The 27,564-nt window shown below is 44.9% G+C and overlaps 1 protein-coding gene across 1 annotated transcript in view; it reads left to right on the top strand.

Annotated features, from left to right (window-relative positions):
- ankfn1b (ankyrin repeat and fibronectin type III domain containing 1b) overlaps positions 1 to 27,564 on the top strand; it is a gene marked incomplete at both ends in the record, with an annotated part of 117,182 nt that overhangs the window by 12,651 nt on the left and 76,967 nt on the right. The gene's annotated exons all lie outside the window — the stretch shown is intronic.

The following is a 27,564-nucleotide window of genomic DNA, read 5'->3' as shown; positions in this document are numbered from 1 at the left end:
CAGCACAACACAGAACAAGGTCGCAGATCAATCTTTCTCTCACATCTCTTTGTACCTGAGACAGGCGCGACAATGACACATGGAAAATGCTGAAACACTGGGAAGCAAAGTGTCGTTGATAAAGCTTTGTTTATTCAGCTACATATCTGAGTGTACAAGATTAGTATTTATTTACACTTCAGAATATAAATGCAGCAAATAACATGATAAAATGTGTTGTTATTCTACCTATTGTACTGTAATATGCTGCATATGTTGTGTGCTACTTTAGCTTGCAAGCACATCTAAATGTAGTATATCGATGTAGTCCAGTTATGGTCTGAATTATTTCTTTTTTCGTTTCAGTCTGAACTCATTAGAATCAATTAGTGAATCTGAACCACTTACAGAATCAATTTTAAGTATAGTGTGAGAGAGAGAACAAGAGAAAGCACCTGAGAGAGATTTATAGCTCTGTGCATTAAATTAATATCATTAATATCAAAGAAACAAAGGGCGTAATTACACTGGACCATTTTCACTCCAGTTATAAAGTTCCAGTACTTAAAATACCACCGATCAACCTGTCAACTCAGAAACTATTGGACTTTGTTCTCCGTTTCTTATTCATAGCTGTTAGTTTGGATTGAAATATGCCTTTTAATTTTCTTTTATTTGTATATTTTGCCATAGTTTCACTCGGCCAAGAGTGGGGTTCATTGGATATCTGTGGGTAGTGATGCCAGACATGGGCAGCAGGCTTGAGAAACATAAAAGATTTAAGACCTCTATACTGTCCCTGTGTTATTGGATCAGGTAACTGGAGACCTCATTACCAGCCGGAGCGTTGTAATTGGTTCTCCAGTGTCACAGGTGCAACAGGAAACCAGCAAACTGTAGGGAGGGGAGAACCTGAGGTGTGTCAAGTTGATTCTATAGAATCCTGCTGGATGTAGACGTTGGATGCTGCGTTAAAGTGTCTACAAAGAAAATATGACAGTGATGATGACTTCAGAGCGCTAAGTGCAGAGGAGTGACTTTTTTAAGATAATTTTTCAGATCTAATCTTCAGAAAACAAGTTGTTACTTCAAAAGAGGAATTGAGGACATTTTCATTCATCCCCTTGATGTCCCTGACATAAACTGTGGGCCTCTAATCAAGATCTGGGTGGTTGGAGAACAGACCTGCAGATGCAGCACTGAACAGAAAAGAAAGGAGAGGAAGTTCTTCATATAAGCTCTTATCACAGTTCCTGCATCTCGACTGGAAATGGGGACGGCACTGGATCTGATGACCTGCCGCGTGTGTTTTGGGGTGAGATCTGGCTCAAGTCTTTATCTCGCAGTACAGAACATGGCATCAGAGGTCGTTTCAGAGATGCTTTATCCCTACTGTATGCATCTGACAGTTAGCACTCTTATGCAACATAATATATTTGGTGGGGGCTTTTGTTCAGCCTTTTTATGCGACTCCACAGGGAGCGTAACTCTGTCAGGCAAACTGAAAACAGAAATAAAAACATATTAACAGACCATCGTAAGGACAGGTTAAGTCTTTAACAACACTCCACATCTTTTTCTTTCTACGGTATGTCCTTTCCACCTGTGAGGGACAAATGTCATTTTTTAAAACTTGGTAGAAAGTTAAAGCACGTTTTGTTTTTTCATATATCTTCCCAATAATTTAAGCTGTCCTTTTTTCACTGTCTCTCTGTCTGCCTCACTCACTATTTCCTGTGCAAAAAGCCGAGCAGCAGCAGCGTCGGCGTGTTAGTCAAGGATGCAGGGAGAATACGTTTAGTGCGGCTCATTGTTGCTCGTCACTTATACTCTAGTCTATGGTGCACCACTTCATGAAAATTACAGTGACAAAAACAACTGCAGTTCAGTGCTTTGGCTCCCCGAAAAACCTCAAACACAAACAGCAGCTGTGCTGTAGCGTTGAGGCATCGAGGCGTTTTTACTTCAGAGGCTGACGGTGACGCAGCAGAGCAACAGAAACTGGTGCCGCAGCACATACTGAGTTACACTGAAGAATTTATATCTCACAAAGATATAAATGGAAGCATATTATTCGGTTCATTACACAACAACAAGATTTCCTCACAAGTTTAAATTTAATGATCTGCCGGGACCATGTAATTTTCAAAAGGAGTGAATTTCTGCCCTAGTTTGGTTTTTATTATTTACATACAATCTTGGAGGGACTATATAACAATATAATCTTGGTAAAGAAGGGGCAAACAGAGAGATGAAGTGCAGGGCGTTTAGTGTGTAGGAAAGTACAAGGAGGAAGTGATAGGGTGGGGGAGAGAGATTGTAAGGTCATGTTTGTAAGGCTGCCAAACTGTGCATTACGGTCAAAGTTAATTATCTACCGTAACAGTATCATCTCCTCGCCAGCAACTTTCCCTCTTCACTGCCGCACTCAGAGCGCCGCGAATCTTCTGCATTCAAGGTCATACCTCTCCAGTTTTTCAATATAGAAAAAAAAGAGAGAGAGAGAGAAAATACATAGAAGAAAAAGAGAAGAAAAGAAAAAAAGGACACGTAACATGTAGAACACAGCACATCTAGCATTACAACGATGTTTCATGGTCATTATAAGATGAGTATCTACTATAGACAGAAATACCTCTCCAGTTCATCAGCACACACCACAAATGTTGTCTCCCTTTTACATCTTAGGGTAAAATAACAATCATCCTCTGAGCAATCCTAACAGAGGCCACTGTAATCTTTGCCCAGACCACAGAGGCTGTATTCCTACATTCACAACTGACCAGTGCTTTGTAAGAAACTGTGTTTCAGGCTTCAGTGGCACATCATTCAATCATTCATTCATTCAAACCTTTATTTATTCTCGAAAGGACATTGAGGTTTTACCCTCATTTGCAATGTAGTCGAGATCACAGCAATATTCAAAGCAAAACACAATGCACAGCACAAGTCACATATAGTTAGGATAAAACACAGTTACAAAAGTTAAATACATCTGATTCATTTCAAAATTTAAAAACAGTTACAGTCTGTGGTAAAGAGGTTTGAGATATTGATTGAGTCATAGCAAAATGCAGATTTACCAAGTTCAGTTTGTACCCGGGGGACTTTAAAAGTAAGCCAGTCATTGGAGCCAGTTGATTTAAATCTAACAGTGTTGTAATGTATGGTGGGAGTTTTTCAGTAATGGCTTTAAAGATGAAGAGATGCCAGTGATTGTTGCGTCAACTACAGCGTCCACCTCGTATGTCCACACTTGACTTGTGAAACATCTGTTAAAAGCATTAACAGCAGATGTACAGTAGTTAATGCTGTAAACAGGAGGTTGTTTTTGTGTCTACTTGTCAGCATTGTGTACACAACAGATGCATAGCTGTGTGTTACTCATCAGTTATATGTAGCCAGTGCTCCTTCTTGCTGTGACGTGGTAATAAATGCTGCCTGCAGAGAAGCCCGATAACGTCACTTCTTTCAAATTGAGTTCCACCTCATTCCTCATACCTCATACAGCAATATATCGCTTGGTTGACATCTGGACACCCATCTAAAGTCACCTTCACGCACCTGTAAGGATCTGGAAATGAAGACGGATTACACCTGGAGGCAGTTTTATTTTTCTTCTAAGTAAAAAAAGAAAAGAAAAAAGAAGTCTAGACTATTAGGGACATAGCTCATCACCTTTGACTTCAGGGAGCCTATGTTCTTTGCTACAGTCAGAGTGAATTGTTTTCAGCAAACATAATTGAATCTCTTGACATAATGCAGTTAAATTCTATTGGACTTATTGTGTGTGTGTTAATATGTGTGTCTGAGTGTAACAGCAGCACGCTGAGGGGATGAGTAACCACATAATCAAAGTACAGACCGTATCATTTCTGTTGATTGAGTGGCTGTAACTACATAATGCTTTGTTCGTGCTTATTCACGGCACTTCAGTCTGACACACGCTGCTTCGCGGGATGACTCACAAAGTTCCTCCGCTAAATGAAACGAGGGGAGTCGATATTCGCTCAAATTATTCATAAACATGGGAATGCAAATAGCTGTTTGTCTCAATTTCCTGATTCACTGGAAACCCACAGGAAACCACCGCGAGACAAACTGGAAACAGCTCATCCACAGTGACACATAGCGGCACGCATGCGGGGCCTCCTGATAGGATACGGGCAGGCAGCTCTGCGGTGTCCGGTTTTGTCCAATGAGGCGAATCTTATTCAACCTGTTGCTTTGGTCAAAAGGCTCAGGGGTTGTTTGGATTGGTTTAAGAGCTATGTCACTGTTCCCCTGCGGTCAGAGCTCTCGTCTCTGTTTGAAGTCATCAGTGCCGTAAGGAAACAAGCGCGGCGAGTGCTCGCATGTAATCTTTCATCACCACGCGCATCACAAACATGAAAGACATCTGGCGTACGCAGTACAGACAGGAGATATTGAGATGGCCCCGGAGAGGTTGTAATAGAGATCTTAGAGGCGAAGCAGCGCTGTCAGCTCTGATCTTCCCACCTGATCTGTTTGTAAAGCAGCACATTTGCCTCTCTGACGCAAAGCATCCACCTGAGGAGGAGACCCTGGGGACCGGAGAGTTCCCATCAGCAGCACTGAAGTGAAACAGTTGGCTTGGATTAAACAAAGGGGACTCAAACCTCCCTGACCGTCTGCTCACAAAATACCTTCAATGATTCTTTAAATCCAAAGAATACAGAAAATACTGTGTATTATTGACGTAACATCCTCTAGAAATTGTCTTGGGAATCGGAGAGAAACATCTTTACATTTTGAGACGGGATCTCAAGTTAAATTGTTATTTCCCGTCTGTTTGCACCAGTTTTGCGCTGTAGACCTTACTAAGCTCTTCTTGGAGGCAACGTGTTGCTTTCGCAGTGAATCATGGGGCTTTCCACTTGTGCTCGTCGCCTAAGTCGCCATCTGATACATCCTCATCCTGGCATCATGTAAAGCTAATGGACATCAAAGTGAATCAGACTGGATGGTTTTCTCATACTTGCAAAGCTGTGTTCAGCATAAAGTTATTGATTTAAAAAAAATCAAATCAAATCGATGATGTGCAACCCAGAGAAAGCTACGGTTTCATTTTGTGATTTCTTGTCGCATAATGAGGATTAAAACAAAATAACAGGAGAAAAGATTGCAGTAATCTTTATAGAGGCTACACTCTAGAAACTGAACAAAATAAGCATTGGAACGCACCCCCCCCCACCCCCCAAAGTCCAATATTTACTTTGTTTTAGATCTGGTTTGGTCGACCAACCACCTGCAAAATTGGTTCCCTGTCAACTGCCAGATATTCTCTCTACAGCAGCCAGCAGCCACCCATTTCTATTGGTTTCCCTCTATTAGGATTCTGGGCAGGTAGTGTGTAGGCTGCATTAGGTAGCTTGTCAGAGGGGAGTGGATGTGTAGAGCATGAATTAGACCACGATCATACTGACTGATACAGTGAGGGATAGGTAGCTCGGAGCCGGTTACACTTGTTTACTCTCTGTTGAACTGAGCTGAACTGGCAACTACTTCACTTTAGTTCTGTTCAGCGATTTTCAATATTAATATGAATACTAATACGCGCCGGAGCTGGTCTGCTCCTGCTTCAGCAAAAGGTGAAGAGCCCATTCTGAATTGAGAAGTAGCTGCGATTAAATAAACAACAAATATACGCCATGTTTAGTTGCTTGTAGAGTAATAATGCAGCCATCGAGCCGTAGATAGACATGTACTTAAAAACTGTAATTAGTTGAATATTATACAGAGGGAGTGGTGTGTATTTGTGTGCTGTGCAGAGATGCGGTTGGTTAACAGCGGGGAGGTGCAGCGTGGAGGGCCTCGGTGTGCACAGCCACTTAATTCTCTTATTACAGTCATTAGAAGGTGAAGTGGGTGTTGGCAGCGACACGCCGCTGTAATACCAGCTGAGGGTCCGGTGGCGGCGGCGGCGGTGGCGGTGGGGTGTCCTGTTGAGCGCTATCGTGAAAATGTCATAGTTTTTTTATACAGTACAGTCAGACAGCAACAAAGTACACACTCCTACTGAAAGGCCAGGGATGACGGATGTTGAACAAAGCAGCGTCAGTCTGAGATCTCCACTATTCCCTCTGGCCGCCCAACTTCCACAGGCCTTAATCGAAACAGGATTCGAAAAGTGCAGCCTCGAGGCCTTTTGGAGCGGAGTAATTACTGGGGTAATTAGCCTGATGATGTTGCCCACATGGAGTGAAGGGAGGGCACGGTGATGGGAACACCTCCGAGCTGTTTTCCCCTCCTGTGACATCATCCTTACTGTACATATTGATGACTTTCCTTCCATCTCTTTTGTCCTTTTTTTTTTTTTTTTTTGCACATCAGTAACTGTCTGTCTGCCGTTCCAGCGTCTCTCTGATTCTTTAGATAATGAGAAGTAAAGCAACAACTGCTTTGGCGTTAAATTGTCCTGTGGTCACTGGGCTAATCACTCCTAATTAGCTTTGATTCACTCATCAGTCTCCACGCTGCTTGTGCCAAACTACCTCAGAAAAGTTCCACAGAAGCAGACGTCCGTATCGCTGCTCGTCTGATCTGCATCAGCTGCCTCCCCCCAAATGTCACTTAGATGGATATTCCTGCTTTGAAAAGCTGTTATTTTGTAAGGAGAGTTTGTCTAAGTCTACTATGCAACCACCAGTGACTAAGCCGCTATACTTCAACCGAATTAGCTTCATGTGTTGACTTGTACAACAGTCATTTCGCCCACATTTCAAAGTGCCAGTAACCTTATGTCAAGCGCTGTAGAAGACTGATTAGCTCACAAATCTGAACTCCAAGATCAACAGATGAGCTCTACTTAACTGTGAATACTCTCATTTACATTTAGATTACTCTTCTCCACTAAAACTATGAATTAATGCAACACGCAAATAAGCTTAAGACTAAAATCCCAAATGACTAATTTGATAAACCAGCAGCACAAGGGATTGGAAACAATGTTCTCTATCAGATTCAGTCCTGACAGGAAACGTACATTATTTCCATCACGTCTGAGGTCTTGTACTGTGACTGTGCCACAGTGACAGGTTTCTATCTGAGTAGCTGCCTTCTAACACTCACCTTGGCATGGTGGAGTTATCTTGATACGCATACACAGACGTGAGAAGAGGGTTAATCAGCCAGAAGAGGTGTGTGCACCTGTAATAATGAACACATATAAGTGCAACAACTACTTTGATTTAAGGTGTGATTACCATTTAGTGATGCGGTACTCAAGACGGGACTTAGACCACATTTTCTCGGTCTTGGACTCAGAATCGACTATGCTTTTTACTCGGTTTTGCCTCAGTCTCAGTCGAGCTGGATTTTTTTCTCAAGACCAGTCAAGACCACAGTGACATCTTTTTTTTTTTTTTAGCTTCTCTCTGTCACTCACTCGCTTTGGTTCATGTGATGTAAATCAATAACTTTAAGATAATCCAAATTGTTCCCCAAGTATATGCTTGTGTAACCATCTGAAAAACATAGTTGCACCAGTGTCGACATTGGGAGGAGACTTCTTCCTGGGGTCAAGACATCTTACAAACATTTATTTTTCTTTTCTTCTGTATGGTTTAATATATTTGATAAAAAATTATCTTTTCTTTTTTAGCTGAGCAATAATGTAAACATCAAACCACATGATTATTATTGGTACTAGTACTGAATACTGTAATGGTCTTGCATTAGTTTGGTCTCGGTCTTGGATTTAGTCTAGGGATGTCACGATTACTTGTTTTCACAATTAATCGTGGTATTAAATGCCTCAATTAATTAATCGTAAAGATTCCGAAACACTATCACTTCCCAAAAAAGATTATGTCAGAATCATATCGGCAGATGAGCGCCAAAATAAAGGTAAACGCACAGATACTGGTCCATTTAACTCATTTAACATTGAATTAGGAATTTAAATGTTAGCGTGTCATTTGTATTAAAAAAAACAACAAAACAAAACAAAAAACGATTAAAATAAACGTAAACATTTGGTATTGATGACAATTTATGACCTGAATGGGTTAATAATTGGTCATATGTTAATAGATACTTGAAATATTTTGTGTATACAATTAGTAATGTAATTATATTTTGACTATTCGATTTTACACATTCATAGTGTAGTGTAGTGAAATTAATTAATGCATAATAATCGTGATAATCGTAACACTGTGATTATTTCTCTGACAATAATTGTACCAAGAAAATGTATAATCGTGACATGACATCCCTAATTTAGTCTTGCCCCCCTTGTCTCGGTCTCGACCCCCTCAAAGTCTTGGTCTTGGTATGCTCTGGTCTTTCAGGTTAGGTGGTCTAATACAATCTATCTTCTTCTATGTCTTGATTATACTGCACACAGATCTGTTGTCCATTTAATGTCTGTCCGTTAATACCAACTCACAGATGATACTCTGTGCTGTGATGCTTTATATTTTTGCAGCAGCTTTGTTCATTCTGTCATTGGCCACATGGTGGCAGCATCATGCCACACAATACACCTCCTGCCTCACAATCCCTCACCTCGCTCATCTTGGCGGACCTTCATTCTGAGTGTATGTGTGTGTGTGTGTGTGTGTGTGTGTGTGTGTGTGGGGCTGAGCTGTTACCTGGGTGGTGCTTGAGGTTTCTTTCTTGGTGACTCATTCATCCTGAGATGACTAACACACAGACACCACAGTGGACAGTCATGGCTGCCATCGGAGCCAAGCTTTGGCTGCAGATGGCCCACTAACATTCATTATCTATGGAGACTTTTATTGGAATGCACAGCAGCGAGCGAAAAGCAGGAGAGAGAAGCCAGACCCTTGGCTTGCTTTGTAAAAAAAAATAAAACAGTGGTGTTTTTGTTTGCTCAGCATTCCTATGCCGAACACCGGTTTGACAATCGGGCCTGTGAACCGGTGGCTCAGCAGGCTAAAGACTCATAAAGTACTGAAATCACAGCTCTGAGTCTGCTTCATAAGCCTTCGTGCATGGGCGCCTCTCTCACGCTCCGTCTTCTCCGTCACTCTCTCCTGTAATACAGACGTTAAGATGGATGGACGCCGCCGTAAAAATGATGAATGTGAATAAACAAACAAAGACAACCGCTAAACTGAACAAACTCAGCACATCATTTTTCACCGACTGCGTCAGTCGCTGTTCGGGACACCAAAGTTAGTTGTAGTGCGGACCGACTCGAGAGTTAGGTTCAGGAAAGTGCACCACTCTGGCTTGGAAAGCACATTTATGGTCAAGTTGGTTACGGCTGGCTTTTTTGTACACACTCATACGCACTTACTCGAATACCCGTGCACACAACTCACATCATCACACGTAATTCATCACCACTTTCCGACATCTTCTCCCTCTCTTTGCAGAGTGTCTGTGTTTCTTGTTTTTTCTCTCTTTTCCATCTCACCCGCTACTCCTGTTCCTTTTATCGCTGTGTTTCTGACAACACTGATGATGCCACTTTAATGGATGCGAGTCTGGACAAAGAAGAAGAACCACGCTCTGCTCATTTCATGTAAAAAAAACAAAAAAAAAACTGAGAGAAACATTTTCATTCTCATTTAAATGCGCTCGTTCAGTTTAGACCTCTCTTTGACACACGTGCACGCACGCACACACGCTCGCCCCCAAAAAACAGACCCAAGAATGGCACGGGAATGCTTTCTGCAGCCACTTTGGTTGCCGCTGGTAACCAGTGAAATGGTGTTCATTAACTATGTAGATTCAGAACTTCTCCTCTCCTGATCTGTCTCCCTTTAGTCCCCCTCCCTCCCTCTTTCTCTTTCTTCACCCCTTCCTTTTCTTTGGGGGTGAAGGTTTGGTTTTTTTAGTGACACTGGAGCTCTCACAAAACATTACTGTGGAGTCAGTAGCTCACTAATGATGATGTGTAATAATCACTCTTCTTTCTCTTCCCTCTGCTTTTTCTCTTTTTCCCATCTGCCCACTTCTGCTCTCCACGTTGACTGTTTCAAAGAAGAAATCAGACTTCTCAACCACAGGACATATTTGGGGCAGTGGAATTACACGCTGTTCTTACTAGCTTTCAAGTCTCTTGTACTATTTACCCTGGCTTCACCCTCTTACAGTCTGTACAAGCTTGACCTCTTTCCCCTGCAGAGCAGCTCTCTAACTCCAACATGTACAGCACCTTCTTGAGCATCCAGTCTTTCCCCCTGATTCCTCATCCTCCCACAGGAGTCTGATTTCCGTGATTACAGGCCGTTACGCGGCGGCGATGCTCTGACTCGACGTGACCTCCACATCAGCTGACGGAGTTAATGATGCGGACCTCCGTGCCTCTGGCTCTTTCCTGTCAGCGCTGAGTAACCTCCGGTTAACTCCGCAGTTGCCGTCAGGTGGTGATGACCTGGATGCAGATCTGATGGAGGCACCTCTCTCACCTCAACCTCACCACATCCCGCTGTTTGATCAGTCTCCCGTTAAGTGCTTCATGCAGGGTGAGAGGAGATGGGGGCAGACTTCGCAGCCTCTATGTGAGAGTTCCCGTGGTTATCGGTTTTTATCTAGAGAAAAGTTTTCCTCCTTGTAGCTTTCTTTAAACATAAAGAAAGACAGTTTTCCCCAATATATTATTGCACTCCATGCTATACACGTTGCATAGTTAAAATATTAAAATCCAAGACACCTTATACCTTGAGTTTATTTCTGCCCTATCACATGGGAGTGTGCGCTGTTCAATATTTTGGATGGATTTCTCTCTAATTCAGCTTGACATTTAGATATTGAGCGAGCAGTTTACTTTCTGGATATGCTTACTGGACAGTAAAATAATTTGATCCACACAGGAATATTGCTTTTCCTCTGTGCTTTTTATTAACCCATCCAGAGTGAGAGGAGAAATTGTATCGTTTGTAACTCTAGTGAGCTATATTGAACACGCAGCCTCTCAGCAGCTGTTGGTCTGTTATGGTGATGGGGCTCTTGTGCGAGCTCCCCTTTTCCAAACAGAGGCTCATTTCAAATGCCCATGAGCCTCTGCAGACTGAGACCTCATCCCTGTGAGCACACGTCACCCCAACGTTTTGGAGGCTTTGTTCCGTACAGCATCAACAGAGGATACAGCTTCTTAACGTCTTCACCTCGTCCTCTGATCTGTCTGCGGTATTTTTCTGCATCGCCCCCCGTCACGCCCTGATCCTCATTCTGGGTGACGCACTGATCTGACCAAGTACTCCCACACAGTCAGATGCAGTAGTGTATCGTGGACTGGATTGAAGGCCACCACATGTGCACATACTGTACAATACAGAGCTGCTGTACTCTCTCTGTTAGTCATTCACTTCCTATATCAATTCAGCACTCTGAAAGCTCAGGCCGGGAGTGTTTTTATTCCCTGTAGAAATATTTCTACAGTACGCAGCCTTCACTCTGTTACTCCTCCTCTCACTTTCCTGTTCTTCTCCGAGTCTGTTTTTCTCTGCTGTCTGTTATTCGTAGAGGTTCGGCACGTTTTGTCTGACACGCTCATTTCTCCATCTCCCTTCCTCCTGTCCCCGCAAGGTGTATTTGCTTTACCACTCACCGTATTTCTGAAGCAATTTAGCACAACACTACCCCCCCTCCCCGCGCGCCTTTCCCCTTTTCCACCACAACTCCTCTTTGAATATTCCTTCCCGCACAATGTACGTCCTTCCCTCCCTTCCATCCCTCCTCTCACCTCTGTCAACCCTCCTCACACGCATCATTACACTCCTTCACCTCTCCACTCAAACCCTTCTCTCTGCCATCCACCCCTTCCTCCCCCTCTGCCTCCCCTCTCACGCTCCAGCCGGTCTCCCACCTCTACCCCCCCCACCCCCCCACACACACCCCCACAACTCCTCCTCTGACCTGCACTTAATCGCTCCGCTGCAGTTGCACCTACAGGATCCAACCAGCTGTCAAACAGATCCCCCGCCTGTTGAGGTTAACCTTAAGTGGGCCTGAGCCAGGGCCAGAGTCCCGGGTTTGAGAGGTTCTCAGGGTCTAGGGCCCTTGGGCACAAAAGGAGGGCCAAAAGCATTTCTTTGAGAGCACCAAATCTCCTGTCTCCTCTTCTCCCTTTCCCTGGGCCTCCCCCTCCTCCATCCCTGCCTCCCTGTCTCCCTCCATCCCTCCTTTTCCTTCCCCTCTACCCCCCTCCAGACTCTCTGTCTGCGCTGACACTGCCTTTAATAAGGGGGGAGTGGGGTGCACTGTTTATTTGTGTGGTGCGAGGTTAAAAACTTCCCCCTTAATTGACATTCCGGTAACACTTTCCAATAATGGGGCGAGCAATTTCCTTGAAATTGATGTGTGTCCACCGCAAGGAAAAACACCGCTTCTAGTTTTCACTCACCCATGGATGACCTACACTTGCGCCGCGTCTTTGTCTGTGTGTGTGTGTGTGTGTGTGTGTGTGCGTGTGTGTGTCAGCGTGAGAAATTGGATGAACGGTCTTTGGTCGTTGGCAGTGGCGGTTAGGTTGTGTTTTCTGTGCGAGAAGGCAAAGGCACGCATCACGGGGCCGTATTTGTGTCGCTGCTGCAAATATGTGTTTATTCGTGTTGTTTGTTGACACGAGTGTGTGGATGTTTTGGCTGCATACATGCACAAAAGGAGTGTGTGTTATGTGCTCGCTGTGAACGTGTGCAGGCTTTTGTCGGCCCTATTTATTGCCCGTATGCCCTTTTATTTCTGTACGCTGTTTGGTGGCCGTAAATAAATAATTCAAATATTTTGATTCTCGTTTATCCCACATACACACACACACACATCCTTGTAATGCTATCTTTGTGAGGACACTCATTGACATAATGTATTCCCTAACTTTAACCATCCAAAACAAATGCCTAACCTTAACCATTACTCTTAACCTAATATAAACCTAATTATAACCTAAAGTCTTAAAGGGATAGTTCAACATTTTGGCAAATTGGCCCATTGCCATAATCCCTATAGTCATAGCAGTAGGTTCGTTACCTTTAATTGTCGGTGCAAGCTATTTTTAGAACGGCGGAGCAGAGCCGCAAGCTGCTCAGAGCTACGCTACGGAGGCTAATGGGATTTCTTGGTTTCCCTCATCAAACTCATCAAATACACAATCCAACAACTCCAAAACACTCTGGTGGACAAGTTGTGACCTGCACATTCACCACGCTATGAGATAATAACCAGACAGAGTTGTTTTTGAGGTAAATACAGAGACTGCTTGCTGAAAAACTGTCCCTGAAGGCAACGTGCATCAGCGGTTTTGCATGAATTTACCTCTAAAACAACTCCATCTCGTAAATTTCTGTTATTATCTCATAGTGTGGTGAATGTGCAGGTCACAACTTGTCCACCAGAGCGTTTTGGAGTTGTTGGATTGTGTATTTGATGAGTTTGATGAGGGAAACCAAGAAATCCCATTAGCCTCCGTAGCGTAGCTCTGAGCAGCTCACGGCTCTGCTCCGCCGTTCTAAAAATAGCTTACACCGACAATTAAAGGTAACGAACCTACTGCTATGACTATAGGGATTATGGCAATAGGCCAATTTGCCAAAATGTTGAACTATCCCTTTAACCCAAGTCTTAACCCTTAGAAAAAGTGAGGACCGGCCAAAATGTCCTCACTTCCCAAAAAGGTCCTCGGTCTGTTGGTTAAAAACTCGTTCCGGTCCTCACAACGTAGTAAGTACAAGAACACCAGTGAGTGACAGTTGCACCATGTCAAGACGCTAAAACAAATTCACAGTAGAAAGCCTATTTTGCCCTCTGCTCAGTCCATGTCTGTCTGTGAGAAAGTATGCAAACACAAACATCTCCCTCGGTCACAGACTGCATCCTTGGCCTAAACGGTGACCACTGGATAGGACTTGTGGTGCGATGACGGTTGGTGTTAAAAGTGTGTGTGCTGGTGGGAGAGAGAGTCAGTGTGTGTGTCAATAACTAGATGGGTAAGTGTGATGAATGTGTAAGTATGAATATGTTGTGTGTCAGTGTGCGAGCGTGTGTCTGTGTCTGTGTGTGGCTGCAGGCAGACGCTGGCTGGTTCCTGGCCTTGTCATTCTGTCTCCCACACACTCTCTGATGTGGTTTGAGGCTGTGGCTTTCACTATGGAGGGGGGATAGCCACCGCACACACTCACACTGTTCTCACATGTCTGTGGAAACACACATTGCGCTCTGGTATGCAGTCACATTCTCAGAAATGCAGGCGCACATACTGAACCGATGCTACACATACACACCGACGCGCACGCACGCACACACACGGCTCAAAGCCCCCCGAAGGATGTAACAACACAACGGCGGCTTGCCAATGTGTCTGAATGGACGCCGTAGCGCTGTCGTAGACTAACACACACACAGCGCTAGACGCCATCCGTGGTGCTGGTGGGCTCCCACAATAAGCGGTTAGTTAAATAATATCAAAGACAGATGTTGGCTCTGGTCCCATCATACTTTGTGTGTATGTGTGTGTGTGTGTGTGCTTTTATCGTGTGTGTGTGTGATTACGAAAAAATAAGGGCGAGCACTGATATGCAGATCCTTGGGAACGCGTCTCCTTGGAAATTCTGATGTGTGTAGATTACTGTCGCTCATTCGTAGCATTAAAAAAATGTGTAGGAATTAGAGATAACTAGAGCCTTAATGGCTGAGCTCAGAACAGTCATTTAGTGAGAGGAGTTGTTTTATCACAAGGTCGACAGACTCCACACAAAGTTGTTTTTCTTGTTTTCTGATTTAAACCATCGCTATATTCTTTTAGATAGTGAATGGTTTCTAAAATTTTATTTCATTTATTATAGACAATATAGGATTGATTTACCACAGCTTAAGATAATAATAAAAAATGCCTAAGGTAAACATGAGCACAAATGTAAAAACCAGTATCAGTGCTGTTGTGCTCCAGGTTAAAACTTTACATTTATCATAATCTTTTTTTTTTCTCTATTTCTAGATTATTGCAAGAAGACATCAGCCGTCTGATACTCTTTCAGCAGAGCAAACACACACACACACACACACACACACACACACAGACATATATCCATGCACACATACTGTGAAAAACCACAGTCTCTCGTGTGCTTGTATACACAAACCAGAGAGGTTCTCTCTCTTTCTCTCACTCAAATGCACTTTCACCCTCTCTTACACACACACACACACACACACACACACACACACACACACACACACACACACACACACACACACACACACACACTGTGATAGCAGATACTCTGTTACTGACCCCTCCTGGTTAAACAGTGAATTGGACATGTGGGAGCAGACGTGTATTTACACTAGTGTCTAATAAATATCTCCTCTAATGAGATGCCAGAGCCCGCTAGCAGTGAAATATGGTGTGTATCATGAAACTGGACAGGAGGGGGGAGGAGGGGGAGGAGAGGGGTGGGAAGGGAAGGAGGAGGAGGAGGAGGAGGAGGAGGAGGAGGAGGAGGAGGAGGAGGAGGAGGAGGAGGGATGGAGGTATAATATAAAAAGACCAGGCCTTATTTGATTGGACGTGATGTAGCAGAAACAGTCTCTGTATTCCTGGCCTCAGCCGATCATCCCTTCATCCATCCATCATTTGATCAACCACCCATCCATCCTTTCTTTCTGTTTCCAACTACCGGGCTTCACACTCACTCAGGACCTCCTGTCTGTCTGTCTGTCTGTCTGTCTGTCTGTCTGTGTCAGTATGTGTGTCTATGTGGCCCTTCTCCACCGTCTCTCCCTTCCCCGCTTGTTTGTCATCACATTCTTCGGCTCGCCCTCCACCTCTCCTCTATAAAGGGATCCTTTGCTTATCAATAACAGCCACTGCCAATCCCCAAAGTAGTTGTGTATCTCTTGAAGGGCTCTTGAGGGGCCCTGCTGTCCCTTCATTTTCTGCAAGCCTGTCTCTTTAAGGTGGTGTTTGTTTATGCCGAGGCTCAGCTCACTGAGACCTGTGCAGGCTCAGTGCTGGGCTCCTTTCATAGGGGCTCCATTTTGTTCTTAATAAAATGGCACTCAGTGGCCGGGGGACTGGCAGGCACCCAGCTCCCTGGGAAACCAAAGAATGCCGGCCTTCATTTAGCGACAAACAGCTACTGCCTTAGGAGGCTAGTTCTCCACTCTGCTCCTCAATACTACTGCTGCGTGTGTGTGTATGTGTGTGTGTGTGTCACAGTGGAATGGGGCCACGGTCGAAGGAGTCAGGTATGGCGGCTCCTCACATAGCTCGTCTCTCGTTGACGTTTGCTTGCACCATTCTGTCCTTTCAGCTCACTGTCTCTCTGTCTACGTCCCCGTCTTGGCCGACCCACTTGAAAACATGTAGCACCACTTCTCCTCGTCCACTGCCTCCCTCTCTCTCTCTCTCTGGCCCTCGCTCTCTCCATTGCTCGGTGTGAATGGTGGGAACAGAGCAGCCATTAAGATGCATATTTAGAAGGGCTTACCCCCCCCTCCCCTCCCCTCCCCTCCTCCTCCACCCCCCTCTTCTCCTCCCCATCTCCCATACACTCTCATAACACACACATACACTGTAAGTCACTAAGAGTGCCTGTCACCAGGGACGCACGCATCATTACACGCACACATATTCACACAAACTGAGGCAGACTTGTTGGAAAGCTACTTGTTATTGGCTGCTGTCTGAGCTCAGACAGGACTTTTCCCTGTTTTCCTCCATCCACTTCACCTCCTCATTGATCCCGTCTTTATTCCCCCCCCCTGTATTTTAACAGCGTTGGTGCCGACAGGACGAGGGAGACCCGTGATTTGATCGCATGCCAGCTGGGATACCACTTCTCAAGCTCCGATTTTAAACACAGCACCATCTCTTTGAATAGACAAATAAAAGAGAGATAAAGCATGATGTGACAGCGAAGACTTTTGGAAATCTGCTTATAGCGTTACCTGAACCCCATTAATAACAAGACCACGGTGAACAGACACCATGCAAAATCTGCTTAGTGCCAAAACACTGAGTAAATGATACTGTGTGCAATGGTAGATAATAAAACATGGCTCCTGAGAGAGAAAGGGGAGAGACGAGAACAAGCGGCAGTGATAGGTGCATTTGATCTGAACTCGAAAGAAGAAGGGGCAGCCTGTTGTTTACAGAGACAGAATAAAGAAAGTCGGAAACATCAATGGGAGCGAGGTGGGAATGATGAAAGAGGAGATAAGAGACTAATGCAAACCCAAAGAAGTAAAAGCAAAAAAAAGAAAGAGCAAAAAAAAAGATGATGACAGGAAAATTCAGAGCAGGAACAGAGGATGAGGGGAGGAGAGGAGAATGGGAGGGGGGAAAAAAAGGGAGAGATGAAGGAGGAGGCGAGGGGAGAAGTATGTTTTGTCTGTCGTCTCCTCCTAATGCGACACATATGAGAGGTCTCGGAAACAATGAGTCACCCCCAGAACGGGACTGTCGCCACAATCTGGCCCAAGCAGGCTGTCTGTGCACGGCGATTATGTCGGCGCATGTCATGTAGCCGCCGACTCTCCCCCCGTGATGGGGAGAATTTCACTGTTTTCCCTCCTTCTGCTCCTTCTTTCAGAGCAGTGCGTGAGTCAAGACAAGGTTGTTGTTTGTGGAAGTTTATTCCTCATACGTGTAGTGTAGCTATATCGACTGCAGTCTGTGTCTGTAGGTGTAGGGAGGTGGAGAGCGCCGCGGTGACAGTCACTGATGTATAGACAGGCAGGTGGGAGTTGGACAAAGAGGGAGGGTACTTGTAAACTCATTGTATGAAGTTGTCTGTTCTCTCCTCCCTCAGCTGCTGCACTCTTTCATTATAAAGCATTTCAAAACAAAGCCCCTCACTCTCCCTGATTGTTGCACGCACACACAAACACTGCTGTCATCCTCTAGTCTGACTGACTGGCAGAGAAAAAAACCCCATCTTATTGTTGCTGTTGGTTGTTTTTTTTTTCAATTTAAAACTAGCACACATTGTTCCAGCGTCATGAAATAATCACGTACTGTTAACCCCGTGCTTCTTCTTGTTCGCCGCAGCGAGCTGTCATCGTGGTGATTGATTGGCAGGCCTGGCTGCTGGTTCAGTGGGTTATGCAGGGAGGTAAAAGCAATCAAGAGCAAGTTGCAGTGCTCCGGCGGTGGCCTTTTTCTGTGGGGCCAATTAGAGGGGAGATTTCCCAACAGATTGCTGTAGCTCTGTCTATGTCTGGGGCTGCGCTTTGGTTTGATCCCATGAAATTAGCCTGAAACAATAGGGGCCGAGCCATCTACTCTGCCTCTATCTGCAATCAGTCTCCACATCCCTCCATCATCTCTTTCCACCATCTCTTTCCCCCCTCGACTTTATATTTACCTTCACCTCTACTTTTTTCACTTCTCAGACAGTTTTCCATCTCTTTCTCCATTTCCTATTTATGCCGTCTTTACCACAGATGCCTCTCTCTCTCTTTCTCTCTCTCTCTCTCTCTCTCTGCCTCCAGAAACTGGGTGAAAGTCCTCGTAAAAAACAAAACATAAAAACATGGTGAGGTTTTTCCTCAGATGAGACTGATAAACACGACAATTAACATGAAAAATTATTAAGAATTTTATGAAGTAAATGCTATATAACCAACATAGAAAACAAAAAATCCTGGTCTTTTAATCCTTGGTATGAGTTGAGACTGATCCTACATTGACCACAATGCAAATGAATAGCATCACTCATCAAGGCCGCCAACATCCACTTACATAACACAGATTTTGTGTTAAAAATGACACCAGTTCAAGAGAAAACTAATCTTAATTGTTAAGGTCATGGTTTTTTTTACACTTTGGAAACATTATATAACTGAGGTATGTAACTCCACTGAACTCCAATAAAATAGTTGGTGCTTTCATCCATCAAGAGTATTGAAACTATAGGGACGCACAATAACTCTTTTCTTCCACTGATACTGATGACGATAACTTCCTGCTTCTCTTAACCGATGCCGATACCGATAACATGAGGTTAAGAAAGGTTAAGATGTAGTGAGTAAAGATGAACATCATAGCTCTGCCTCTGGCTTAACCAAATAGTATAACCAACATCACTATGTAATCACAACAAAATGAGCGAAATCAAGGCTAATTGGCTCTCGTCATCGGCAAAAAATGTCATTATTAGACTAATCTGTGTATTTTGGCTGATAATTATGCTGATTATTATCAGCCAGTATCGGGCCGATAATTAGCTGTACCGATAGTTGTTGTGCATCTCTAAGTGAAATCCAATAATTAGTACAGTAATTATTTAACTAATGCCTGCACTTGCCCATCATAGTTACAGTATGGATGAAGTCAAGGTAGCACATGTACACTGCAGCACTTACTACAACCTGTTTTCCTGAGAGCACCTCCTCTCTTCACACCTCCAACTCCTCGAACTCTCTATCTAGCACTAAGTGAATAAATGTACCCAATACACCAAGGTCTGCTGCAGAGAAGCTTCAGTGTCGTCCCTCACTTGTTTGTGGCTTTGGATAAAAGCATTTGCCAAATGAGTAAACATGGCTCTCTTCCCCGTCTCTAACATCTCACTCCTCTTTAAAAAATATAATGTTTCAAACGCTGGCCATTTCTCAACTCTTCAGTCATCGACTGGAATTTTCTATGTTTCTTTCTTCTTCTTTTTTTCCCTTCTCATGGAAAATACTCTGTCGGGTTGCTAGGCAATGGCTCATTCAGTCTAGCAGACAACTTGCAGGTCAAGAGGCCAGAGTGGAGTAAATAAGGAAGAGACAACAGGGGAGAGGCGGAGGTGAGAGAAAGAGTGCAAGGAGAGGTTAGGAGAAAATGCCAGGCGAGAGAGAGAGAAGGGTACAGGGATGAGGGAGGATATGGAGAGGATGAAGTGAGGAGGAAAGAGGGATTTGAATTATGAAATGAAAGATGGGATGATGCAGGGTGGTCCATGTGAGCGAGCACGTGAGACCCATAGAGTAAGAATATAAAACAATTTGAGATGTTGTCAAACACTGGATAAAAGTGGTTCTTTTTAAGGAGAAGCTGTTTTCTTTGTTGGTTTTGTTGGGTGCTACAGAATGTACAATATTTCTACAGTTTGCACCTCTCGTAGACTACCCCTCAAATTCTCAACACAATGGAAAATCTAGGGAACGGCTGAATTGCCCAATTCCTTAACATCTTTTGATGATTGACTTGGTGGTAAACTATTGAGCCATGGACAAAATAAACAGGAATATTTTCAGCCCAAATGTTCAAAGGGGGTTTATTTGGTTCCAAAGAATAATTACTTCAGTGGGATCTGCGGGCAGGAGATTTAGAAGGACATTACAATGATGGTAATTTGTGTTGCCATCAAAAAAAACACTACAGTGCAGAGGTTCAGAGATGGTATTTATGTTCTTAGTCAATATTTACCAATAAATAACCAAGTAAAACATCCCCGGAAATAAAACCCATCCATAGTGTGCGGGGGTTTTTGTGTTTGCATGCTTTTCTCCCACACCCACACGTTTCCGCATTATATTTCCTTCACACCATTGTGCAACCTATGAAACCAGAGGTACTTCCCCCATTCAAAGCAGCTCCGACATGTAAACTCTCTCTTTGCGTTTTCCTCTAATTTGCCAAGGGCTTTTGTAGAAGATCAGACAAACAGCAGATACCTGCCTCCATTAGGGCTTTCCAGTCACTCAACAACCGTATTGTGATACAGGAGAGCAGGCAAGGGGACACGCTTGTCGCTCAGTGGCAGCCTGAAGGAGCGCCGCTTCCATCTTGACAGATATCTCTCCTCTAATGTTCCCCAAGAGAGGCTCACCCACCCTCTTGTTGACTGATGCACAGAGGGAGACAAGAGGGACATGTGGGGATCTCCTCAAAGATCCCCAAAAAACTCAAGATGCTCCCATACTCTGTAATGCTATCTCGGAAGCACCTATATTTATTTGTGTGTGTGTATCCATGCTTTGAAATCAGTTTTGTCAGTCATTCACAATTGTTCCTTTATTGTTTTATCACAAAATACTCTAGTACTCAATAATCTGGTTTTAATCATTGTGCAGAGCGAATGAAATGTCAGTGTTATTTCTTTTCTGAAACCAAAAAAAGAAGAAAAAATAATGACACAGTGAGTAGCAAGCTTCTGGAAAAAGAAACAGTTGTAGCAGTGGTGCTACATCTCACAGCAGAAGCCACTGAAGGCCACACAGAAATCTGAAGAGTTTAGTCTGGTTTTTAGTGCCAGAGTCTTTGGCCTTGTTTGGCCTTTTCAGTTCTGTTCTGTCGGCCGGTCTACAGTCAGTAAGGGGTTCTGTTTGTTGTCCTTTTACCTAAATGTAAAATTAAAAACCATGCATGAGATGTTACTTCATATCTACTTTTGAAAGAGTCCACTCTGGTTGCTATGGTCAGTGCTGTGCTGACGCAGGACAAACACTGTGTGAAAAATCTCTTGTTCTGTCCAAAATCACTCATTGATTAATTTTCCTCGCTCACCATGGGGAGTTATGTGTCAAGAGCTATGTAATGAGCTCATCAGGAAAGTGAAGAAAACACATTCACTCCTGTCACTTTGACCATATTTGTGCAGTGTGTGATGCTACATACAGTGCTGTATGGCTTTTTAGTGAGCGCTGGTGACTTTTCACAATGCTTTGTGGGATCCCACAATATGCGGTATAATAACTCTTACTATAAATTTGGACAGCAGTACCAAACTGACCGTGCGGAGGGTTACATAAGCAGCAGTGAGTGAGTTTGGACACAGCGCTGTCTCTGTGACAGTTGTGGGGAGGGAGGGAGGGAGGGAGGGAGACAGAGAAGGAAGTGAATTGTAAACTCCACCAACTGCTTCCTGCCACAAGCCCGAAAGCACCCCAGTGATATGTCTTGTAGCCGGTTAATGACAATACAACAGGATGCAACACCAATCTGAACAAACAGAATAGGAGAGGATGCTGTGGCCTCTCGTGCTCTAATTTGCTGGCTGACTGCAGAAAGACAACACTGTCTCTTTAATGTGGGGAGGGTCAGAGGTCACTGTATTGCATTTGTAAGGTCAGCGGTTGAGGTCACGCTCAGCTCTGGGCCTTCCTGCTGCAGACAGCTGGGTCATGCCACCTACATAGAGTCCAATTATCCCTGCCAGCTAATAACCGCTCAGCTCGTTCCATCGCTCAGCACGCGGACACACACACACACACACTCACACACACACAGAAAATTCCATGTTATACAATGAATGTCTAACCATACACACACTTGTATCGTGTAGCGCACACAAACATGCAGCCACACAAAACTGTGCCAAGTCTTTAGGACAGACAGAACAGGAAGTCAGCAAAACAAACCAATTTCATTTTCAACAATGTAAATGAATAATGCAGCTCAAAATGAAAAGCCTGTGTTGAACAGCTTTACAGCAATACACATAATGCAATCAAATGTTGCACTGCTGATGTACTACGTATTGTTATAACCAGTTAAGTAATCAGTCATCACTAGGGCAAAGGTGAAATAAATGTTTTCTGTACTACACAATATCACACCCTTTCCATCAGAACATGAACTTGCCTTACAGCCTACGCCTTTTGCTTTATCTACTGATGTGGGTTACAGTGTGCCACATAGAAACACTGGCACTGTGAGGGTGGGTGGTTGAAGGAAAAAGTACAATTCCCCTACGTCCAGTATTGCCGGCTGTTGTTGTTAAAAACCGGACCATTATTTTTGCTGCTTTTCTGTTTTTCTTTGACTTTGGATGTGTTCTGCTGTCTTAAAAAAAAAACTTTGCAGCCTCTCTGATACATGTCCCACACTAGCTACGCCCTACCCACTACAGTACAAGCCACAGGTTGCAACTGCTGAGAAGACACATGGCAGTTTTCTTCTGTGGATCAACAAATCCATATCAATCAAATGGCAGGGCCAGAGTCACCTACAGTATCCTCAGAAACAATAACCACAACCAATAAGCACAGACCAGGGGGACTGTTTCTTACTCTTCAGTTTGACGACAGTCCAGTGGCAACAAAACATCAGATGGAGCTTCTCTCAGAAGTCAGAGGGACCTCACAACAGCTTCTTTGTGAATGGTTTATCTCTATCTATGTTCGGCAGGTGGAAAAGTCTCACAGCGTTATAGATCCGATCCATTCAAGAACCCACATCCTAGACTAGTATTGAATATAACATATTTAGTGGTAGGAATGTTTATGCCAAACCACTTACATACCAATCTGACGAGTTTTTCATTTGGTTTCTCTAGAGCTTTGTATGACATCCATACACTGGAAAGATTTTTTGCTGAAGTTCAGCCTGCGTAATCTATTGAATAGCCGTCTGCCACACACAAACACAGACATGGGCTGTACTGTGAAACCCACATGTAAGAAAAAAATACAGAATGCAAGAGAGACAGAGAAGGCCAGAGAGAGGAGATATTTTGAGGTGTATCCTGACTGTCTGCCTCTGGCTAATGCCCTCTGCAGTGAGGTGGAATGGCACATAAGCTCCCATTAATACAGGAATGAGTTGAATTTAGCTCCGTCTGCCTGCACGGCTCGCCTGGCCAGCCCCCTGGCTTTCCATGAAGTGTGGGGTGCAACACTTACTGAAAAGCTCTGAGCTGCGCTCCGGCATGCCACACCCTCCTGACACCCCCAGCGCTCTCCTTTGTTCTCTAACTATAGCTGCAGCCGTGCCAAGGCCCCCCGACTTAAATATTCCACTATAAAACAAGTGATAATGAACATGAAAAGCACCCAGCGCTGGTAGTTGACTGAGCCGCTAAGCACATACAGCCGTGTGCATACACGCACACACAATCAGTGTTACATGCACGCAAAAAGATACATTAAAGGTATACACACACACACACACACACGCTTCTGCAACACAGGTGTAGAATCAAAAAGGAAAGTGTGGAGAGAGGGGATGAGAGGTGTAGAGACCTGGGAGTGGAAAATGATTGATCCGTTTTAAGGGTCCTATAAATCCACCAGCTGATGTGGGTATAAATGGGGGCACGGATGTCTTTCCTACCTGGCAACCCATCTCACATCACAACAGGGATATTTATACTGTCCATCCTACCGTAAGACCTTGACAAACCCTTCACATGTCAGGAGTGCAGAAGGAAAGCGTCAGACATCGCTGTTATCTGCTCCCATACTGAGATGTCTGCTTCAGGTTCTCGGCGCTGCTGTGTTACCTAATGTGAAGCATGTTTGTTGGTGTAATTAATGTGCTGATTCATGAATGTTACTATTATTGTCTGAGTGCTCAAGTGTGAGTATGGCTATTGATGAGCGGCGGGGGCTTTTTACAGTAAACTGTATGCAACTGACTGTGGAGTGTCTGTACTGAGGGAGGGCTCCATGTAAAGGTTGCCTGTCTCTGGAGCTCCCTGGAGTGCCCAGGCAGCCAGGCACCTTTGACCAGGACTAGGCCCCCCTCAGGCCTTCACACACTGCACACACACACACACCTCTCTGTGTGCCCCCCACTCTCCCTTGGGTGAGATGAGCCCACCAAGGCCCCTCCTGGAGCTGTTCCCCCCTAGCAGCCCTGGATCTCCACCTCTCTTACCAACCGCTCCACACAGACGTGGCCAAAAGCCAGGGGACGCCACTGTGGGGATCAGGGGGTTGAGGGGTGGTGGAAGATATGCGTGTGTATGTGTGTGTGCGTAAGTGTGCACGTGCCTGTATACGTGCACGTGCGAGTGTGTTTTTGCATGTGTATATGCCCTAGAAGGGGGGTCTATCCCCAGACACAAGTTGCTCAGTTTTTTGGAAAGTCTCTGGCCCACCCAAGAGGAAAGAGTAGGAGGAGGAGGTGGTGGTGGGGAGGGGGACCGAGGCCTTGGGGGAACAAAGCCTTATTTCAAACTTGCCGAAAACAGGGGTCTTTATGCTGTGATGCTGGGGCCCCCTCCTATGTAGGGAGATGTTATCGCAAAGATGCAATATCCACCTCGGCATAGGGCTGGGGGGGCGGCTGCATAGGCCTCCAGTGTTACACTAAGTACCCTGGGGCACTGACCTCACTAATGAAGTCTCCCTTGGCTGCTGCTACCCACTACTGTACCCTCCTTTGTCTTTCACACGGGGATCTCTCACTCTATTTGTCTGTCTGCCTTTCTGTCAGCCTGCCTGGCTGGCTGCTAAACAGCTGTGTGTGCGTGCGCGTGTGTGTGTTTGTGTTTGTGTTTGTGTGTGACTGTTGGTCATTTTGTCTACTTTGATAGTTTGCCTGCGTAGCTTATTGTTAGTCTGTTTTGTCCCTGCGTGTTGATGTTTGCTTGTTTCGTCTGCCATCTTGAATTGCTCCGTGATCCCTCTCTTTGAATCTGGATGTCTGTCTTTCTCTGCCGTCCGTCTATCTGCACGGCTGTCTCCATAGCCTGCTTTGAAGTGTCTCCCTGATTTACTGTCCGGCTGTCTCTTATAGTCCTTTTGACTTTGAAGCTTTTCGTTATCTAACCATCGAGGCCTCCTCTTTTAAGCTCACTGTGACTTTTATATGTGGCTTTGAGTTGCATTTAAAGATGTTACACCAAGCTCTTCAGGGAATCCACAAGTGGGAAAAGGGAAATTTGATTTTGTGAGATGGGGATGGGGAGAAAAGCACAATTAAAGTGGACGCCCCGCATTCCTGTGTGGAGCCAGTGGCCTGGGGATAGGATTTGCTCAGTTTTCCTGACAGCTTGGAAATCCCACCACTCCACGGCTTGATCCTCGTCTCAGCTTGCATCTTCTGCCCCGACCCAAAATTTAAAGAGGGAAAATGATATTCATTTAGAGGAGAGACAGAAGTGAGCTGGGAGGAATTTGGGTGAGCTGCAGAGACGCTGAGGACTTGGACGCTGTAAGACTAGATGACAAGTTGATTTTGCTGTAAAAACACATTAATAATTGTGATTTTTTCAAGTCTTTCTTTAACGCACAACAGGAGATGGTGCGAGGGACCAATGTGGAGCAGATGGGTTTCTCATGTCGAGACATTTTATCGTAAACGTGTGCGTGTTAAAATACAAACTCCACCACAGCACTATTTTGAATTCACTGGGTCTTTTATCCTGGTGAGCTTTATACAGTCATCATATGGGACTGATCCTGCAGCCTCCTGTCGATGCTGCTAAGCTGTCACTGGTCTCTGAATCCACCAATCAGTCAAGGGGTGTGGCACCCCTTCTTTGAGGCACCGAGGCAAAGGGAGCAGGTCTCTCTGCAATTCCACAATGCCCAGCCCCTAGAGAGCCAAAGTGGAAAGTTTGCTTTAGCACCCGCTGGGTTAGAAGATGAAAGAGCTTTGGGATGACATGGGTCTATGGTCGGGGGACGAGGGGGAGCACTGAGCACGGGGGGGCTTATATCTCTTTATCCTGTCTGGCGTGCTGTGGCTGTGCTCGACCCACGTCAGCTGTCCACTTTTCCCTGGCTGCCAGTTGCCGTGCAGTCCAAAGCTGGCCTGTCTGCTGATGGATTACCTGGGCGAATGAGCGTACCCCCTCGTCCCCCTTTTGCTCTGAACATACGGCTCACCCTACCCCCGCCTAAAAGCCCTCACCTGAGCACCCCTGCATGGCCCTGGGGTGCAGTTATAAAAAGATGAAGGGGACTGGAGCTCGGGTGGGGTGAGGATGGACTAGCGCGTTGGCAGGGGTTTGCGGGGGGACTGCTGTAGTGGTGTTTATGGGGGCTAGCCAGGATTAGTTGGCGGCTGGTGGTTATTGATTCAATTTGAGATGCTTTTTTATCTGCAAGCCGCCTGAGGCCGGCGCACATGCTAGTTTCCTGCAATGGGCCCTAATCCCTGCCGGTTATAAAAAGGAATATGCCTTTGGTGGCCGAGGAGATGCTCTGAATGCCTGCGCTGCAGCAGAGGAGGCATCTGTCATGTGTGTGTTTGGTTGAGCCGGCGCTGGGATCAGGGGAGCTCGGCATGTTGGCTGCAGGTTTTATCTGGTGCTGAGAGCTAGAGGAGAGAGAGAGAGAGCTGCCGTACCTTTGGTATGCACCCGCAATCTGCACTGCTGGTGGGATCCTTGTCTCCGGCATTAACATGCATGTATGTTGTAAGTTTGAGTTGCAGCTTAGGCTTTTACCTCAGCCTTAAAAACAATGGGATTCAGTAACGTTATGGACTTGTAAATTGTAACTGCAGTGACTGCATGTAACCAAAGAGATGTAAAAGAAATTGTCTTTAAATTCTTAGTCATATTGTAAAACAACATATGACCTCATGTCCTTAACGAAGTGGGAGAATGGGTAAAAAAAAAAAAAAAAGAACAAAATGAATGACAGGTACCAGCCGAGAGTGAGTGGTAGAGATCAGAGGTTAATGAGAAGACCATCAGAGGCTGACGGATGATGAAAGAGTGATTCAGCTCTTTTTCTCTTCCCCTCCCTCACTCGTGTGTTTATTCTGAGATTGTCATTTGTCATTGGTGGAGGGCCTTTCTTTCTCTACTGCGACAGCCAGCTCCAAATCATGCGCAGACAGATGGAGGAGCCAAGCAACTCAAATAGAGATGGGATGAGAGGGTGGGTGGCAGGGGCGAGGGGCGAGGGGGTGGGGGGGGTGGCCAAGGCCAGCATCCTACGTTTGATGTCTCTCCCTTGGGCCTCATCTGCTCTGTC

This window comes from Trachurus trachurus (assembly GCF_905171665.1).
Source record: "Trachurus trachurus genome assembly, chromosome: 19".
NCBI lineage: Eukaryota > Metazoa > Chordata > Actinopteri > Carangiformes > Carangidae > Trachurus > Trachurus trachurus.
This window is presented reverse-complemented; position numbering and strand designations above follow the sequence as displayed.